We start from the raw sequence: 7,529 nt of genomic DNA, 5'->3' as shown, positions 1-7,529 counted from the left end.
GTGTTCAGGATATGAATATATTCTTTTACATTAAAAAACGTTTCAGCATTTATAAACTATGATTTTGCTGAAATGCTCCATCTTAACCCATTCATTCTGGACTCGCTCGGGAGCGCCCTCTAGTGTTTGAGAAACGCGGACGATATTACAAAGTAGTAGTTCTCCTCTCTACAAGTTCTCTGGCTTGATAAAAATCGATAAAATCGCAGTAACGCGGCCTCGAGTGTCTTATTGCTTTTATAAAAGTGTGGCCAATATAAAATATGTCAAAATACACTGTGTTTTAGAACATTATTTAAGTTATTATCAATAATAATCGACATAAACAAGTATTCTGCCAAGACGTGTACTTCCTGTAGAGTATGGTATCGTTGCCAAGCAACCACTGACCGTTAGATGAGGAGAAGAACGTTCGCTCGCCAATCACTGTATATTGCGGTCATTTCATTAACTTTTTAACTTTTTGTCGTATAATAATGAACATATGATAACACAGCACGGTTTAATGAAAGGTTGGTCACTAATTACCACCGCGAAGCTTCTTCTGCCAAGCCAACGACGCCCTCTTCTCACGTTGGGGCTGAATCTCAAATAACTCCCTGCTCCCTACATAGTGCACTAACTACGTAGCAATTTAAATACTACCTGCTGAACCCTAACAATGCATAATATCACTAAAAACAATAATCTCGGATTCATCTACATTCATACTCTACAAACAATGCACTATTTGGCTGCAGAAGCTAGAAATGCAAACTTACATAACACACTATTTAGGGAGTACGGAGCCATTTGGGACTCAGCCTGGGTTTGAGGCTAACGTTACTTCTGACTGAAACACGGACATTTGAAGCGTGTAAGACATTGAAGTGACATTATTTAGGCTTTTATATCGCCATTTTACAGTGAATCACATCGTAAGTACTTTAATTTAAGCCTGTGATATTAATGTTGGAGCTGTTTAGGCTGTTTGCTGTCTTTTAGCCTGTTAGCTATTAGCTGACCAGCCTAGTTCTGGTAAACAAAATAAGCTGCAAACCCCTCAGTTTAAACCAAAACGGGCTCTCACTGCATCAGTACACTCGGTGCTCCCTGCCAGCAGCATTAGAGCCAAAGATTAATCCACTGAAGGAGAACTCCACAGACTTTTCGAAATTTCTGCATAATTAAATGGTTAGAATGTCAATGAAATCATTCAGAGTGGTTTGGTGTGAAACGCTCTGTTCTAGAGAAACGTACAGAGTCTGATTTATTCACAGTGGTGGTGATAGGAACCAGACGTCCACCTCTAAAAGCTCCCTCACAGAAGGTTACTACATGAAATGATTATGAATTCACTGCCTCGTGTCTGAGACATGGTGGTTATGTGGTTATATGGTGGTTTTGTGATAAAGTTTTGGCCTAAAATGTATTTTAATCAATTTATTTTAATTAATTTCCAGTGGAGGGATAAATGAAGGGTGTTCCAAGGCAAAATAGTCCCCATAGAAAACTAATTTTCTCAGATTTATTGCTATTTTAGCATCATCAACATTCCATATAAACTCAGAAGACTCTTGTAGGTTCACTGGTGGTTTTGGACAATAAATAAAATGGCTATATTTGTGTTGTAGTCATGGTGACCCCTGGTTCCTATCACCACCCCTGTAAAGAGATCGGAGTCTCTACAATCAGCCATTTCATTGTAGCATTTGAATAAAATCATAGTTTATAAATGCTCAAATAATTTTAATATAAAAGAATATTCATCTCCAGAGAACACAGAACAGTATAAATCATCTTAACATCGCTGTTATATTTTTAAGAGCTTTTAAACTCGAGTCATAGGAGTTTAAAATGGCACCCTGTACGTTCATGACGTCAGTGAGCGCGAACAGCCAATGAGCTGCTCCACTCGCCAACCAATCAGCGCTCAACTAGCAGTAATGTTTGTGTCCTGCTGCCTGAAATATTTTTTATTAAATATAATATAAAAAGGACGTGAAATACATCCTTCTACTTTCTAAAATTAAAGGAAAGTTCTGGGCAAGTTCTTTTCGTTTTTAGCCGTTTGGCTCCATTCACCCCCATTCATTGAGGACTCGCTCATGGGTGCCCTCTGGCCCTTTTTTAGTCCTGTTTTTGATATAACGGGGGAAATAGGAAGAGGCCTGGCTCCCCTTAAACTGGCTCTGGTTACAATGGCTTCGAATGCAGCTCAGCCAATCAGATTTTAGGACATGAACTATCCGTTTCATAAAATCACCCTTGATCTGCAGTTTTGGAAACTCCTGTTTTCTAACTCTTTCTCCTTCATCATGCAGGTGGATTATCTTACGTCTATTCTCCTCAGAAAGATCTCCATTAGCCATTTGAGATGCTCATGAGAGAGAAATGTGTGGCAGCTGAGGTGAGTTTGGGCAGCAGCTTGTGTGAACGTGTCTCTTTAAAGGGGAACATGATGTCAGTGAGATTGTTGGGAAGCTTTTATTGGAGGACGCAGGTGGAACTGGTTGGTTTTAAGACTGGAAGGATGGAGGAGTTAAAGTGGCTGCAGAGTCCACAAAATTAAAGACTTATTAAATAATGACAGGTTTGATTTACTTAGTGTTGGAGGCTTCTGTGTAATTTTCTGCTAAATATACGTTTCCTGCTGTTTTTCTGACACTGAAAAATGAGTAACTTGTATTTAATGGCCGTTTTGACTGGAAATGAAATAAATCAGAGGGTCTCTGACTTTTTCAAGTATTGTTTAAGGTTGTGTTAATGAAGTTAATGAACCTTCCAGATTGCTGACACTCTGTGACATAGGTCACTTTGATTCGATGACATTTTCATTACACTACTAATTCCTTGTGTTGTTATGTTCACTTTGATCCTGTATTTCCATTCACTGACCACTTCTACACCTACCGTAAACACCCACCTCCTTGTTTCCGCACTCACTGTCCATCTTACCAGCTCCACTGACCATATAGGTGCACTTTGTAGTTCTACAGTTACAGACTGTAGTCCATCTGTTTCTCTGCATACTTTGTTAGCCTGTTCTTCATTGGTCAGGACCCCCACAGAGCAGGTATTGGTGGGAAGGTGGTGGTGTGTTAGTGTGTGTTGCGCTGGTACGAGTGGATCAGACACAGCAGTGCTGCTGGAGATCACTGTCCACTCTATTAGACCCTCCTACCTTGTCAGTCCACCTTGTAGATGTAAAGTCAGAGACGATAGCTCATCTGCTGCTGCAGTTTGTGTTGGTCATCCTCTAGTCCTTCATCAGTGGTCACAGGACGCTGCCCACAGGACGCTGTTGGCTGGATATTTTTGGTTGGTGGACTATTCTCAGTCCAGCAGTGACACTGAGGTGTTTAAAAACTCCAGCAGCACTGCTGTGTCTGATCCACTCAGACCAGTGCAACACACACTAACACACCACCACCACGTCAGTGTTACTGCAGTGCTGAGAATGATCCACCACCCAAATAGTACCTGCTCTGTGAGGGTCCATGGGGGTCCTGATCACTGAAGAACAGGGTGCAGAGAAACAGCTTACAGTCTGTAACTGCAGAACTACAAAGTACTCCTATATGGTCAGTGGAGCTGATAAAATGGACAATGAGTGTAGAAACAAGTGGTTTTAATATTATGACTCCATTTATCATCGGTCAGTCTCTGACCACAGGACTGCTGTTGACCAGATATTATTTGGTGGAGACACTGACATGGACAGCAGTGTTGCTGGAGAGTTGAAAGTGGGCCACCACCCAAAGATATCCAGCCAACAGTGGCTCTGTGGTCAGAAACTGACCACTGACGAAGGGCTGGAAGATGGCTGTAACACCAACTGTGCATCAACAGATGGGCCACAGCCTCTAACTAGCATGGTCGAGCTACAGTAAAAAGAAGGGGTTTCCAATAAAGTGGCCAGTAAGTGTGGATTAGGTCTATTCTAAAATATGGAGAAGAAAGACTAATATTAATATCACTATTGAAATCATGATGATTATGCACAACAGCAGAGAGAGACGGCAGCTAATGGCTTCCAATAAATGATTAATCTACTGATAATCATTTGGTTAATTGACTAATTGAACAATTATGCCTTCTGCTGTTTCCTCTCACTTTGACGCCGTCACAGCTGTCATTGTTCAAACAATCAGTTTCAATCAGCGAAGTTCTGTCTGTGCAACAAGAGCTTTCTTCTTTTATGTGCAATGAAACAATAGATGCCATATTGCCCCCTATGGTTCCTGTAGTGTACTGCAATCTGTCATATTCACTGCATTAACTGCATTTTTTAAAGGGAACAGTAGATGCTTTATCGCCCCCTATGCTTCCTGTAGTGTATTACATTCTGTCATATGAACTGCATGTATGATACAAACATTATAGAGCGCTTTTTAAAAAAAACAATCGATGCCATATCGCCCCCTGTGCTTCCTGTAGTGTATTGCAGTCTGTCATTTTCACTGCATTTATATACAAACATTATAGAGTACTTTTTAAAGAGAACAATAGATGCCATATTGCCCCCTATGCTTCCTGTAGGTACTGCAATCTGTCATATTCACTGCATTAACTGCATTTTTTAAATGGAGCAATAGATGCCATATCGCCCCCTGTGCTTCCTGTAGTGTATTGCAATCTGTGGTAATGACTGCATGTATTATATCATATTTACTAAATGAAATATTGACTTTTTTTCCCTAATTAATGTCATCATTATGTGATTATTCTGTCTCATTCATTCCACAACACTGTTTCAATTGCAATTACAAATAATTCACTACTGTTTCACTGCTTGCATTTCTCTTTTTCGCTTTTTCCCGTCCTCTTCTCTGTTTCATCACTTCGGTATGATGCTGTCTCCTTGAAACGGGCAGTGGAGGCAAAAAACACCCTTGAAATGCGTGTCTCTTTAATTACTGTTGTCATCTACACCTGTTGTCATGCGGCTGTCCTCCCGCTGCGTCTCTCTCTCTCTCTCTCTCTCTCTGCTCTTTTCCCCAGTGTTTCACTGTGCAGTCAACAGATGTCTCACCACCTCAAATCGGCACAGAATCCCCTTTTATGCAACACACACACACACACACACACACAGTCTTCAAACTGACACAGTAACACACACACACACACACTAAAACACAAACAAAAGAGCAGAGCTGGGACCTGAGCCCTACTTTCTACGAGTCCCCCTAATCCTCATGTGTTTGAAGGTTTAGCGTTAACCTTTGCCTGGATAACACGGAAACCTGGGGCTACGGAGAGGGAGGGGGGAGAGAGAGGGAGAGAGGGAGAGAGAGAGAGAGAGAGAGAGAGAGAGAGAGAGAGAGAGAGAGAGAGAGGCCAGTAAAATTGACATTCAGTCTGTGCACTGTGGCTCACTAGAGGAATAATGATTAGCTGCTCAGTATTCCAGTCACATCACCTCTACTATCAATGAGAGAGAGAGAGAGAGAGAGAGAGAGAGGATGAGAGGGGAAGGGAAGAAAAAGAGGAGGGGAAACGCACAGAGGGAGAAGCAAGGTGAACGAAACAGGAGAAGATGAGAGAGAGAGAGAGAGAGAAAGGGATGAGAGAGAGAGGTAGGACAAGGCAGGAAAATAGAGAGACAGACAGACAGAGAGAGAGAAAGACAAAGAGGGAACGAGGGAAAAATGTGAGAGGGAGAAAAGTGGAGGGAATAAGGTGAAAGAGGGATAGAATGAGAGAGGGCAAGACAGAGAACAAGGGAGAAAAAAGAAGAAAGAGACAATGAGAGAGAGAGACAGGGCAAGGGAGAAAGGGAGAGAGGGGACAATGGAGAAAAGGAGAGAAAACGAGTGAGGGAGAGAGAAGGACAAGAGGAAAAAAGAAAGATCGAGTGAGGGAGAGAGGGGGACAATGGGAAAGGGAAAGAGAGAACAAGTGAGGGAGAGAGAGAGGGGGACAATGGGAAAAGGAGAGAGAACGAGGGAGGGAGAGAGGGAGGGACAGTGAGAAAAGGACGAGTGAGGGAGAGAGAGAGGGGGACAATGGGAAAAGGAGAGAATGAGGGAGGGAGAGAGGGAGGGACAGTGGGAAAAGGAGAGAGAAAGAGTGAGGGAGAGAGGGAGGGACAGTGAGAAAAGGACGAGTGAGGGAGAGAGAGAGGGGGACAAGGGGGAAAAGGAGAGAACAAGTGAGGGAGAGAGAGGGGGACAAGGAAGATAAGGAGAGAGAACGAGTGAGGGAGAAAGAAAGGGGGACAAGGGAGAAAAGGAGAGAGAACAAGTGAGGGAGAGAGGGAGCGGGGACAAGGGAGAAAAGGAGAGAGAGAACGAGTGAGGGAGAGAGAGAGGGGGGACAAGGGAGAAAAGGAGAGAGAGAATGAGTGAGGGAGAGAGAGAGGGGGGACTGGGGGAAAGGGAGAGAGAGAACGAGTGAGAGAGAGACAGAGAGGGGACAAGGGGGAAAGGGAGAGCGAGAACAAGGGAGGGAGAGAGAGGGGACAAGGGGGAAAGGAGAGAGAGAACAAGGGAGGGAGAGAAAGAGGGGGACAAGAGGGAAAAGCAGAGAGAGAACGAGTGAGGGAGAGAGAGGGGGACAAGGGGGAAAAGGAGAGAGAGAACAAGGGAGGGAGAGGGGGGGACAAGGGGGGAAAAGGAGAGAGAGAACAAGGGAGGGAGAGGGGGGGACAAGGGGGGAAAAGGAGAAAGAGAACGAGTAAGGGAGAGAAAGAGGGGGACAAGGGGAAAAGGAGAGAGAGAGAACAAGGGAGGGAGAGAAAGAGGGGGACAAGAGGGAAAAGCAGAGAGAGAACGAGTGAGGGAGAGAGAGGGGACAAGGGGGAAAAGGAGAGAGAGAACAAGGGAGGGAGAGAAAGGGGGAAAAGGAGAGAGAACGAGTGAGGGAGAGACAGGGGACAAGGGGGAAAAGGAGAGAGAGAACAAGGGAGGGAGAGAAAGAGGGGGACAGGGGGGAAAGCAGAGAGAGAACGAGTGAGGGAGAGAGAGAGGGGGACAAGAGGGAAAAGGAGAGAGACAGACAGAGAAAACAAGGGGGAGAGAGAGGAGAGAGAGCATGAAAGCAAAAAGTGACAATGAGAGTGAGAGAGAGGGCAAGGGAGAAAGAGTGAAGGAGAAAAGCCATTGTGAAAAAGAGTGAGGGAGAAGGGAATGAGAGGGAAGGAAGGAGAAAAGGAGAGACAGAAAGAGTGAGAAAGAAAGAGAGAAAGGGCAAAGGAGAGAGGGAGAGAGAGACTAAGACAGGAAATGAGGGTGAAAAATGAAGAGAGAATGAATGATGGAGAAAAAGAGGGGACGGGGAGTAAAGGAGAGAACGTGTGAGAGAAATAAGGAGAGAAAGGGGAGAAAACAGAATGGGAGGAAAAGAGAGAGAGGGAGAAACAGAAATGAACGAAAGAAAGAGGAGAAGAAAAAAGAGAATGGGAGCAATGAAGAAAGCGAGAGAGAGAGAGAGATTAAGACAGAAGGAATGAGGGAGAAAAATGAGAAAAAAGAAATAAAGCATGAGAAGGAGAAAGGAGAAGAAAGAGAAAAAGGGGAGAAAGATGAAGAAAGAGAAAACAAGAGAGA

The sequence above is a fragment of the Colossoma macropomum genome, unplaced genomic scaffold, assembly GCF_904425465.1.
Source record: "Colossoma macropomum unplaced genomic scaffold, Colossoma_macropomum, whole genome shotgun sequence".
In the NCBI taxonomy this organism is placed as follows: Eukaryota; Metazoa; Chordata; class Actinopteri; order Characiformes; family Serrasalmidae; genus Colossoma; species Colossoma macropomum.
This window is presented reverse-complemented; position numbering follows the sequence as displayed.